Genomic DNA, 13,478 nt, shown 5'->3' with positions numbered 1-13,478 from the left:
AGTGTTTGTCATTAGGTAAAACATTTTTCTTGTGATTATGTATATCCAGTTACTTCTGCTATTCAACTATGCATATGGCTAGCCTCTCATCATTAATTTAAAGTGGACATGTCACCTAACAGCATATTTACATTTTTCAATACAGACTTATGTGTCAGTATCAAAAGATCCATATGTGCACCACAAAGCCTTTGGGAGCACTATGCACTGCAGGGGCCAGGTTATACCCCTGTGTATACTGGTATCCCTTACAATTACTTGTTATGTCTTGTCTACCCATTGTACAGCTCTACGGAATTTGAAGGCGCTACATAAAATAATTAATAATAATTTCCCCTGTTTAGGACCTAAATTCCTATGTCCTTCTTCCATCCTGCACTATGGTCACCAAGTTTCATTACCACAAATGATGCAGGTGTGGTTGGGAAGATCAGAGATATCTAACAGGCTACCTGACAAAGCAGCAGAGGGAGAAGTGCACGGTCTGGCACAGACGCTCCCTTGCGCTTCTTTCTGCCCTTTGAGAGTGAGCTTCGGGGTATACGACATCCTTGTATGCAGCTCTCTGTGGTGGAGCACAGCGTAAGAAAGTATGCAGATCTGTGCCAACTAATGTACACACCACCATTAGGCCACCAGGTGTAAGCCCCCCTCCTAAGCTGACAGGTAAGCGCATGGCAGAAAGACCTCTCTGGGCATTTGAAATGAGGGGATTTATGTGCTGGATAATGGAATAAAAACTTTTATTCAAGATAAAACAAAAGCTAATGAGCCACATCTCTCGTCATGGCTACCCCTCAACCCCATCTTAGCTTCACCCCCTTCTCATTTTCTCTCTTTTCCAAAATACATATACATGCACAGACTGAGATCCTCTAGTGACCGATGTAAATATTAGGTGACCGGATTACTTTTAATGTCAGCCATGCAATGATCTATACATATGTGTGTGTGTGTATATATATAATATACCAACAGAGGATAGTTGAGCTTTTTCAGTTTGTGTAACAGTTAGTGTTAAACTGGACAAATCTAAAGTAAAGCAACATTTATTTCACCATTCCATTGTCTTGTTTCTTGTTTATTTAACATTCTCTCTTGTGACGGCATACACTGCTAGGCTGCAACTGAGAAACATGTAATAGGCCGTACCTTATTTTGTGATTATAAGAATTGGAGATCCGTCCAAAGTAGTGAAGCATGAAGAAATATACGGTGTAAGCACAAGATTTTTGAGTTCCTACTCTATTGCCTAATTCTGTACATCAACTGCAGGCATTATATACACAGAACAGTTCTTTTCCCAGAGTGTTTAAATCATCATAGAAACCAAGCTCAGCTCAGCCCTTCTTGCTAGAGAAATTGGCCAGTAAAGCTGAAGGAGCTAAAACCCAACTCTTCTGACAGCTCCCTGTTTTTTGAATAAAATGCCCAAGAGATGAACCAAAAGCCATTTGCAAGGCCTGGAAGGAGACGCTTACAGCACTTCTTGGTGTAGAGGGATGTTGCCGTAATGTTCGATGGACTGCTTCTTTGGCAGGTATCAGTCTGTTATGGTAATAGACACTTTTTGTCTATAGTTGTTTAAATAAGTGCAAAAACTTGAGTGCTCCTGTGTTGTGTCCCACAGGTCAGTCTGATGAGGTTGTCTCAGAGACATTTGAAAATTACTAGAATACAAATAGTTTGTCGTTTCATTTTGATGAGACTACCTCATGTGAGAAACATTCCCTTAAGGAACGGCTATAAAACTGTCAACTCTTTATGCAGCTGTGATTAGGTGTTTATATTTGTGTGATTTGTTTTTTGTTCTTGTTTGTTTGAGCTTTGTGTTTCCTGCCACCCATACTACTGTCCATATGTGCTCTGTAAAGCTTTTCCAGCTTTCTGCCAGCTTTTCTACTTATTGTGTTAGACATCTTTTAAACTTAGAGGAAATGTTTAAGTTGCAACAAGAAAATGGTTTCTAACTACGAAATCCCCTATAGATTGGAACAGCCCACCCCTTAAATAAGTCATTAATAAGTAATTAATATGATCTTAAATCAGTCAGAGTAATAATAAAAGATAATGACAATAAGTCCAAAGTCAAGTTATTTTATTGAGCATGTGGAAATTGTTTTCATTAAGCTGATCACCTCAAGGTGGGTTTCTTCATAGATGATACTTCATCTTGATATGTTAACAAGCAATTCTGGAAAAAGAAATCCTAAAATATATTTATTAAAAACATAATTTAACATTTTGTTGGTGATGTTGCATCCAACACTGAATAATTGTTTTCCTGGCTACTGTGGTTGCAATATGGGTTATTTTTTAAAAGGTGCTGGTGCCTCATTTAAATTGATCTGGCAAAAATCACTTTTTCTCTAGAATGTTAAAATAAATGAATATAGTCGAGGACAACGGAAAAGATCGTGGCGGAAAGTTCATGTTCATTTCGAGGGGAAAAAAAAAAAATTCTGTTCAGCCAAAATTTGGCCAACATTTTGGTTTATGGAAATCTCGTTTGTATGCCCAGTTGCCATGGAAACAAAAAATAAAGGTGTAGAAGTTAAATTAAAATGGTGAGATTCTCTCTCTCTCTTAGTATAGTTAAACTGGCAGCCAAACAAATGAACAAAGATTTTCGTATTGCGCACATTTGTTTGTTGTTTCTTTTGTCTTTTTCTAAGTGTCTGTTTGCCTTCCCCCCTAGTTATTGTGCTTAGGTGTTTCAGCCATACCTGCTGGTGACAGGTATATAAAATCAAGCCCATAGGCAGCCAACTCCAAAAGCACTGTGATAGGATGCGGCCTTTGCCATAAATCAGTTCATGACATTTCTGCCCTGCTAGATCTGCCCCGGTCCGCTGTAAGGGCTATTATTGGGAAGTGGAAGAATCTACTGTAGGAGTAACAACAACTAACCCACGGACAGTAGATCACACGCACACTCACAGAGAGGAGCTGCTGAGTGCAGATGCTCAAAGCGCATAAAAATCACCTGTTCTCTGTAGCATCACTCACTATGGAGTAGAGGACTGCACTGGGAGGAGGTAATCCCGCGCAGTCCCGCAAGGCTGCCTTCTTGCTGCTCCCTTACAGTGTCTCCTAGCTTGCTCCGCCCAGGAACAAAACCGAGTCACGTGATGTGAAGTCACTTCCTGTGACTCCGCCTTGTTCCTGGGCGGAGCAAGAGAAGAGACGCCGTGAGGGAACAACTCGAGGGCAGCCGCGCGGGACTGCGCGGGAAATCAGGTAAGGAGGCGGGCATGATTGGCCACAAATGTGGCGGGAGCGGGTGGGAGCGGCACACCCACATTGCGGGAGCGGGATTAAAAACCGCGGGAGCGGGCGGGAGTGGGATTAAAAACCGCGGGAGCGGGCGGGAGCGGGATTAAAAAAGTAGTCCCGCGCAGGGCTCTACTATGGAGTTCCAAACTGCCTCTGGAAGCAACATCAGCACAAGCACTGTGTGCCTCAGAAGCTTCATGAGATGGATTTCCATGACTGAGCAGCTCCACACAAGCTTAGGATCAGTATGCGCAATACCAGGTGTGGGGCTGGAGTGGTGTTAAGCACACCGCCTTTTGAACAATGGAAACAGGTTCTCTGAAGTGATGAATCTAGAAGTCTGATGGACAGATGCCAGGAGAACGCTACGTACCTAAATTACATAGTAAGCGTTTGTGATAAAAGGATAATGGTCTAGGTCTGTTTTTCAAAATATAGCAAAGTCATGTTTTTTCTGCAGGACTTTCCACTACTGGCAGTCAACAAGTGTTTTGTAGCTGCAGAGGACTTTGTGGAAGAACAATGATGGCTACACATGTGTACTATGTAGTGCTCCCTCAGCTATGGCTATATTTTGAACACTAATCCAACACAGACAGACACAGGTTGTCTTCAACATGGAATGCCATATGCTTAAATTGGTGAGATACTTCCATTGCATTTAACCCTAGAGACATTTTGTACTCACACTGAAGATTTTGCACACAGCAGATGCTGTACGGATTAATATTGGAATGATTTTTCTACACGTGAAGACATCTTTGTAAAGGAGAAGACATGATTATCTATCACTATTTTGCTTAATAAATGCATAAATTCAGACACTATGAAATTATTTCTATACCTTTTGCATTTTTTGTGTGGGATCCCATTTTTGTTGTTTTTTTTTTTCCTTTTTTTATTTTTCTATTATTTTGCAAAATATTGCTACATTAGATATACACACATGTTGGGTTGTTCCACATAAATTCATTATAAAAAAGATTTTTGATACTTGAATCAAGTCAATATATTTAAACTATTTATTTGGTGTACGGCCCTGCTTCCTTTTAAGTATTCTATAAATGTTTTATTGTGTTGGTTGAATTAATGGTCGAATTCTCCTCAGAAAAAGTTATTTCCTTTAATAGATTATGCGCATAATCGAGACAAGGCACACAACACACAAAAGTCGAAGCGTTGTCTAATTACGTATTTGGATTACATGGTTTATATAACTTCTTATATTTCTTATCTACTTCTAATAGCATGCATCATTCTGATTGGTTACTTTTTAAGCAGGTTACGCCTCTTAGTAGATATGTTGGCGCAACTCGTGATACATCATAGACTAGACATTTTCTACTGTCTTTGTCAGCAATAATATTTATGATTACATAAGCATTTTTCTAACATATTGGCTGCGCAGGAGACCCTATTTGCACCCAATTTATCAATTAATATAGTTTTTTTCTCTGGTTAAGCTTACAGTTCTGTTTTCTATTTATAAAGGTACTAATGGTTCTTGTGCATATTGGCTACAATGGACTTGGGTCCCCAATCTTCTCCTTCTAGGACCACACTACTGCCTGGGGATATGTGGGCCATTCCTTCACTCGCAAAAGTACTTCATGACCCAGCCCAAGGCTGGTATTATAAAAATGTAACTCCATCACCTAACAGCCATATGCCAGACTAGTTGATGTAAAGATGTATATGCATACCTGCATTGCATGCATGTTATGGGAAATTATTCATGTATACCTGCAACAGCTTTTTTTTTTTTTTTTTTGCTTGTGTTCATGCTGTACATTTGTTTAAACATTTATCTGGCCTGTCTCCGGAGACCAACCTGCAAAAATGATGCATCCTTAGTTGTAATCTTCCAGATATACACTTTAACTAATTAAGGTCTGTGGAGAAATTACTTAAAACAGACTTCTTAAGCTCTGCCATAGAGCAATCAGCACATTGAAATTTGAGAGAAATGAGTACATCATCTCTTGTTACTGATAATAAACTTGTTATATACATTTAATAATACTTCACTGTAAAGATCAAATCTGTGCATGATACATAGTGTTGTGTTTGCAACACTCTTCCCTAATTTATAGCCATTCTTCAATCATCTACAAAATACCAACATAATATAGTTCGGGTTTTTCCAGTGTGATTAACCTGCAGTGTCTTCGTTGTGTTGCCTTTCGTAGGCGGACTTCAGGCACTAAAGAGTGAGTTTCCATTATAAGGGCCGTAGTGAGGCCAGAGTATTTTTGCAAATAATAATGCATTATGCTATTATTGAGACAATACATCTTAAGGGTGTTTGATGTATCTTGAATCATAAATATATACACAGTGACATGCAAGCTGCTACAGGTGTGACACAATTAGTACCACGTTCCAGTCTTTAAGTGTCCTCCAGGTCCCACAAACTAGCTACACAAATAACAGAGGATCATAGCAAGCCAAGTCCTTGCGTGGAACATAAATAATTGATAAAGTTATTATAACCCTTAAAATTATAACAAAATTACAGAAGAACGGTGAGAGTTCACCTTTAAAGAAACAGTAACAATGAAAATGCTCATTTCCCAGCGTTTTTATATGTGACCAACATTGTGCCATCCCACTTCACATGACCCGGGAATCTCTGTATCCACTGCACTCAGCTTCTATTGGCTGCGGCAGCATTAAAGTGACTGCAGCCAATAGGAACTCAAGGGCATTATTTAAGAATTTGCCCAACTGTGAAAAACCTTACATTTTGTGTATATTTCCGTAAATATATTTCGATGACCATTATACATTAACATCTCCCTCTTCTTGCAGTTCTTTCCAACACGCTAAACATACTTCTTTTACTTTCCAGCTAATTAGACCCACGTTGGATGCACTATTCACTGTTTGTGGTTTTTTGTTTTTCGTTCTAAAAGAAAATGATGTCTGAAACTCAGCAAGTTTAAGATTCCTAATGGAAATTGTCTTAATTGACAATATTAGCTTGTGTCCAGGAAATGATTTCTGAGTCTCATGTTGTTTTCGTACAAAACCCCAATGTCAATATAGGTCAGTCTTTCCAGCACTTTCTCCATTTCTTGCCTCCACAGTATGACCCCACATCCTTTCCATTTGCAGCTGATCCCCATGCATTATCTACCACTGCCAATGAAGGGAATGGTCAGGAATAGTTAAGTGCATTAATCAGACTAACAGCTTGGAGATAATTCCCTTTGTAATGTGCTCCTGAATTCCTGGTAAACAACTCCTTGCTTTTCACTCACATGGAACAAAGCCAAAAACCTTTCCATTAGCGATGCAGAGATAAGGCTCTTAGAGAAATTGTGTCCTTTGAAAGATCTTAATGACATTAAAGAGTGCGCTAGATAATGAGAAGATGAGAGTCCACTTTAAATTAATGACATATTTGATAATTAAAGGTGAAAAGACCAGAACAATTGTGTTTTCTCGGCTTTATCTCTGGCAGTCGCATTGCCAATGGATTCCTATTGTCTTATGTTGAAGCAACATATGTAGAAAACAGAAGACACCATGACCATTGCTAGTTTCTTCAATGTGGCTTTGGCAACGGCCCTGTTCAGTTGGTAAAATGAAACCATACGTCTTCCTGACATGACTCCAAACCAACTTCCCAATGAAATGTTTTCTATTTAAACATGAGACAATGGCTGAACATTATACATACTAAAACCCTGAGATTTCTCGAACTCTTATTGATCTAGCTATGATTTATGAAAAATGCTTGACTTGGCCTGGCTTAAAACAAACAGATGTTGTGAAGTTTATAGGCTTCAAACAAGTGCAAATAATTGCAAAAACTGAATCATGACATATCAAAGTAACAGAAGAGAACAACTAATGTAACATTGTAATATAATGGATGTGATCTATTTTGGTTGTTGTTTCTCTAATACTGAAGATGTTTTCTTTGTATGTGTATTTGCATAATTTAACAATTACATACATTTCCATGTATATTACTACCAAGAAAAGCTTACAACTCTCAAGAGGGCAGAACATGATGACCTGCTGCAATTGCTCCTTAGGAATATGGCATTAAACTAAAAACAAATGTACTGGTTTGTACACCGAGAACCGACCATTTTAAATTTGGTACCTTAATTTTGCTGTGCCGAGCCCAAAGAGTAAACTCATTTTTTATGATAAAGTACTGCTTATTGTAGACCTGTGCACAACATGGGAATAATTTCTGTTTCTCTACAATCTTCACTGCAAAACTGCACCTTAAGTGTTCACTGCTGTACAAGTTACTTCTACATTTGATAAATGGTTTGCTGAAATTAAACTTTTTACTTGGCTCTGCAAACGAGCACCTTCTACAAACTATGCTTTTATCAAATAACTTCCTTAACGCGTGGCTTATGACGCACCTTTAGTGGCTTTTGTTTGGGCTAGATCACCACAACGATTCTGTGATTGCACTAAAAGGAACTAGCTGGGGGGGCGTGGCCGACCGTTGGAGAAGATGGCTGCTTGAGACCTGAGCTCTGTCGGTCCCCCGGTGATATTAGCTTTTATTAGCCAACAATAGCCACCATGGTGCGTAATAGACGGCAGTCCTCTGCCCCGTCGGTGCCTGGGGAGGGTGCCGGGTCGTCAGTGGCTTCCCTTAGGGAGTACTTCCGTACCCCAGCGGCGCTGGCCTCACAGGCGCCTGAAGACCACGAGGTAGCATCGCCCGCGAGTTCCCGCGATTCTGGAGACAGGCGAGAGGGAGCTGATTCCGGAGTGCCGGGTTTACCTACCTGTTCCGCGGAGGTTCGCCAGCTCTTTTCCTCTGCTCCGTGGCGGGAGGACTTCAGCACGCTGCTTTCGGAGCTTAAACAGACCGTGACCGAGGCCGTGGCGGGCCTTCGGGCGGACTTGGATGCTGTGGACCGTCGCCTCACGCTCCGGGAGTCTGAATCGGCTCAGCAGGCCCAGAGGACATCTGCCCTGGAGCTATCCTCCGCTCGCCACGACTATTACCTGGCCGACTACAGGAGGCGTCTGGAGGACCTCGATAACAGAGGCCGACGGCACAACATTAGGATCCGGGGCCTTCCAGAGGTCACTTCTGACTCCCCTGAGGATGTTCGGGGCCTGGTGATTCGCCTGTTCAACAGCCTCTTGGGGCGGCCTCCTGAGACTGTGCTCTCCCTGGATCGAGCCCACAGGGCTCTGAGACCTCGGGGTCCCTCGTCGGCGCCCCCGAGAGATGTTATTTGTTGCGTGACCGACTACCAGCTGAAGGAGCAGCTTATGCGACGTGCGAGAGAAGTGGGCTCCTGGACTTTCGAAGGCACTGCGATCACCCTCTTCCAGGATCTGTCCGATATCACCCTGCAGAATCGGAGGGTGCTGCGACCCCTTACAGCCGAGCTCTGAGGCCGTGGAATCCCGTATTACTGGGGCTACCCCTTTAGCCTTAATGTGAGATCGGGGGGATCTGTTCTCTCGCTTCGCTGTCACCGGGAGCTGCCTGCTTTCTTAAGGGACCTCCGCCTACCTGCTCTTCAGATTCCGGATTGGAACCTGCCCGCCATACCGGTGGATCGTGCGGCTCGCCCTGGAGGAGCTTCTCGTCGTCGGGAGCGGTCGCCGGGCCACGCGGCCCGTCGCGGCAGATTGCCTTTGCGGCTTCCGGAGGCTACGGACCCGGAGGAATGAACTTCGGGTGGTGCGTCCCTGCTGTTTCTCCGCTGTTGGACGTCCGTGTTGGCCTTGGGCCCCTGACTTACCATCTCGGGACCTGTGTGGTGGCTCTGGCTGGGTCTTCCTGGGCCCTCCTGCCGCTTTCGGGGACTCTATCCTGATCCTGGACACCTCTGTCATTGTGCAGAGTTTATGATCGTATCGCCGCGCAAGTTTATTTTTATTTTTATTTATGTTTTGTGGGGTTATGTTTGTTTTCTTTAACTTTTTGTGCGGGTCGTGGGTGGGGGGTTTAGAGTGTTTATTTTCGGTGCTGCATCCGCTGCCGTCAGGCTCTCACGTCTGTCAATGATTGGGGCCCTGGGCTTATGCCTTGAGTGTTCATATGCTGGCTCTGGGTGTGGTTTCTTGCGACAGGAGATGGGGTTCGGCTCTTTTGGGTGGGGGTTGGGTCGGGGGGGTTATGTTTTGCCTTTATGTTTTCCTTTGCGGTGATAATTTGATACTACCTCTAGCCTTTGATATGCCGTCTCAGCGGGAGTGAAGCGTACTGCGCTTGCTAACTTCTTATTTTTTACTTCTAGACGACACTCCCGCTTGCATTTCTGGGTATTGGTTGGGGGGTTCGGCTCTTTTGGGAGGGGGTTGGCTGGCGGGGGGTTTGTTTTCCTTTTTCTTTTTTGTTGCGCTCATGTACCACTACTGTCACTTGCCATCTGCTCGGTTTCCTGTGGGGGGGTGCTGCGAGCCGCGGCTGCTCGCTCCTTTCTCCTTGCGGGCAACACTTCCTTTTCTGCGCGAGAGTGGTTCTTTGTTGGGGGGGGGGTTTCGGCACTTTTGGGGGGGGTTGTTTCTCGTTTTTATTTTCTTTGCGCTACACTATCGAGGTCCTCTGTTTTGCAGTCCTGGTGAAGGGCGGCGTGCTGCGTGGTCCCCTTCTGTCTGCTTCGTGGTTCCACTTGGTCTCGTTTCTTTATCCTGGCGGGGCTGTTGCTGTGTCGCGCTACTTTACAGGCCGGGGACCGAGGAGTGGTCTCATGTTTGTTGTTCCTTTCGCTGTTTTTATTTTGTTTGATTTTGTCCGGCTTCTTCTTTTTCGGCCGTTCCTTCGCCTCTGACCGTAGGCGTCGTGCCGTGCTGGTAGTCCACTGTGGTTCTGCTGTTTTTGGACCTACAGTGTTTTCTTTTCCAGCTGACGCCCTTGGTACTTTTTTGGGAGGGAGGGTTTTGTTCTCCCTTCGTTTCCCTTCCTCTTGTTTGTTTGTTTGTTCGTTTGTGGGTCGGTTTATACCTGCTCCCTCCCCTCTTCCTTGTCTCCCTCTCCTAGTGTTTCTCCCCTTCCCCCCTTGTATTTTGTGGACACCGTCATGGCTTATCGGCCAGCTGATCTCGCTGTCCTGTCCCTTAATGTTAAGGGCCTTAATGTGCCGGAGAAGCGGTCGGCCCTGCTTCGTGATTTGAAGCGTCACCGTATCTCGGTGGCCTTTGTGCAGGAGACTCATTTTCGGGGCTCGGCCCACCCTAGTTTGATGTCACGGGATTATCCTGTGTCCTTCCTCAGTAATAACCCTCAGCCAAAGTCGAAGGGGGTGGCGATTTTGTTTTCAAGACACTTTCCGCTCACTGATGTTGAGCACCTGGCTGATCCGGGCGGTAGATTTATCTTCGTCAAGGGGTGGGTGGCCGGTGGCCGGTCAGGCCTATACCTTCGCTAATGTTTACGTCCCTAATGTGAAACAACATACGTGGCTCTCTAAGACGTTGCGGGTGCTCCGTACCTTTCAGGAAGGTTTATTGCTTTTTGGCGGCGACCTCAATGTGGCTCTCCACCCTAACCTGGACTCCTCCACGGGTGCGTCCCAGACCCCCCCTGGGGTTTTGCGGAGAATTCATGCTTTACTCACTACTGACCAGTTGGTTGACTGTTGGAGGGCCCTTCACCCGACGGACAAAGACTATAGTTTTTACTCCGTCCCTCATAAACGTTACTCCCGTATTGATTGTCTTTTTCTCTCGCACTACCATTTGTCCCTTTTGAAGGCAGCCAGCTATGGTTCCATTACATGGTCGGACCATGCCCCTCTGACGCTGACCCTTGCATCCCCGTTGACCCGTCCTACTCAGACTTCGTGGCGGTTGAATGAGTCCTTGCTGTCTGATGAGGGGGTGCGGGACTCGATAGCCACGGCTCTCCGCGACTATTTTCTGACCAATGTCACCCCGGATGTGCCCCTTCCTACGGTTTGGGAGGCTCATAAATGTGTGGTGCATGGCCGGTTTGTCCAGATGGGTGCTGAGAGGAAGAGGGTCTATGCTCAGAAGCTTAGTGATCTTACTGTGCAGATAGCTGCCTTGGAGACAGTTCATAAGGATTCTTTGCGTGATAGCGACTTTAACCGTTTGCTTGTGCTTCGGGCGGAACTCGCCGATATCCTTCATAGTCAATCCCAGAGGCATTATGATAGGCTTAAGGCCATCTTTTACGAGCATGGAGATAAGCCTGGGAAGTACTTGGCTCGCGCCTTGCGTCGGAGGAGGCAACTGTCCTATATACCCAGAATTCGCTCCCCGGGTGGTCGCCTGCGCTATCTCCCGTCAGCTATAGCGAAGGAATTTGTTGCTTTCTATTCCTCCCTGTATAATCGTTCCCCTACGCACGACGCCCCTGAGGCGCTTGAGAGCCATAGACTGGCTACTCGCCAGTATCTATCGCGTTATTTGCCGCGCCATTTGTCCCCTGCCGACTCTGAGCTCCTGGAGGCCCCGCTCTCCAGTGAGGAATTGGCTTACGCGCTCAAGTCCTCTAAGCCGGGGAAGTGCCCGGGCCCGGATGGTTTGTCTTTGAGTTATTATAAGGTTTTTTTTTTATGTTCTTGGCCCCCGGTTGGTAGCTGTGTTTAACTCCATTCTGGACGGTGCGGGCTTCCATCCCCACACTCTGGCCGCTACGATTTCTGTGATCCCGAAAGACGGTCGGGACCCGGAGCTTTGTGGGAGTTATAGGCCTATTTCCCTTCTCAATGTGGATCTGAAGCTATTCTCCAAGGTTCTCGCTATGCGTCTTGGGCGCTTCCTCCCTGGTCTGATACATCCTGACCAGTCGGGGTTTGTGCCTGGCAGGGAGTGTAGGGACGGGACCTTGAGGGCGGTGAACTTGATCAACTTGATTAAGCGGTCGGACGCCAAGGCTATTTTATTATCTACGGATGCCAAGAAGGCCTTCGATCGGCTTGATTGGACTTTTATGCTTGAGGTGTTGGGGGCGGTGGGCCTTGGCCCGCATATGCTGGGCTGGGTTTCCGCGCTCTATACTTGCCCGTCGGCTAGGCTGCGTATTAATGGGGCCCTCTCGGACCAGTTCCCTATATCTAATGGCACTAGGCAGGGTTGCCCGTTGTCCCCCATGCTCTTTGTCCTCTCTCTGGAGCCTCTTTTGGAGGCTGTTCGAGTTAATCCGGACGTTACCGGTGTGGTGGGTGGGGGCGTGCACCATAAGGCGGTGGCTTTTGCGGATGATATGTTATTCACCCTTGTGAACCCACGTGTGTCCTTACCTGTGCTGATGGATGAGTTCAAGAAGTACGGCTGTCTTTCTAATTTGAAAGTCAACTTGTCCAAATCTGAAATTTTGAATATCTCCCTTCCTGTGACTGAAGTGGAGGCGTTGGCTTCCTCCTTCCCTTTCCGGTGGTGTGTGGGTAAATTGCGGCACTTAGGGGTCTGGTTGGCGGATGATGTCTCCCTCTTATATAAATTTAACTTTCCCCCTCTGCTTGATGCGATCCGGAAGGATCTTCGGTCTTGGGGTTCTCTGTTTGTTTCCTGGGTGGGTAGGGTGAACGCTCTTAAAATGAACATCCTCCCCAGGGTGCTGTATTTGCTCCAAGCCTTACCGATTGCTTTGCCGCGTGCTTTCTTTTCCTCCTTGCGGGCGCTGTTTCTCTCCTTTATCTGGGCGGGGCGGGCTCCGAGGTTGGCTCTGGCCTTGTTGCAGAAGCCTAAGGCCGCGGGAGGTCTGGGCCTTCCCTGTGTTCGCAATTATTACTTTGCTTGCCATCTGTTACGTTCCCTGGAGTGGACCTACCGCCCTGCCCATAAGTTGTGGGTGGCTCTGGAGGCCGACGCTGCTTCAGTGCCGATACAGGTGCTTTTGTGGCTTAAGCCGTCTGTGGCTAGGAGGCAGACGGGGGGTCACCCCTTCCTTTTGGCTACTCTGGCGGTTCTCCATTCTGTTTCCCGTAAATCCCGGTTACTTACCTATCCGTCGCCACAGACGCCGTTGCAATATAATCCTGATTTTCCCCCGGGTGTGTTGGGAGGCTCGTTTCTGGTATCGGCTCCGGGCAATGCGCCGACATTGGGGTCCTATATGGAAGGGACGCGACTCCGTTCCCTGTCTGCCATTGTTGGGGGCGCTGCCCCGACTGCGCTGCAGACTCTGCAATATTTGCAACTCAGGGCTTATGTTATGTCTATCCCTCAGAAACCCAACCTTATTAGGGACCCCACGCCTTTTGAATCACTGCACTTGAGGGATGCTCTTCCTC

This window comes from Sceloporus occidentalis, unplaced genomic scaffold (genome assembly GCF_023333645.1).
Source record: "Sceloporus occidentalis isolate IW3139 unplaced genomic scaffold, rSceOcc1.0.p SCAF_28, whole genome shotgun sequence".
In the NCBI taxonomy this organism is placed as follows: domain Eukaryota; kingdom Metazoa; phylum Chordata; class Lepidosauria; order Squamata; family Phrynosomatidae; genus Sceloporus; species Sceloporus occidentalis.
This window is presented reverse-complemented; position numbering follows the sequence as displayed.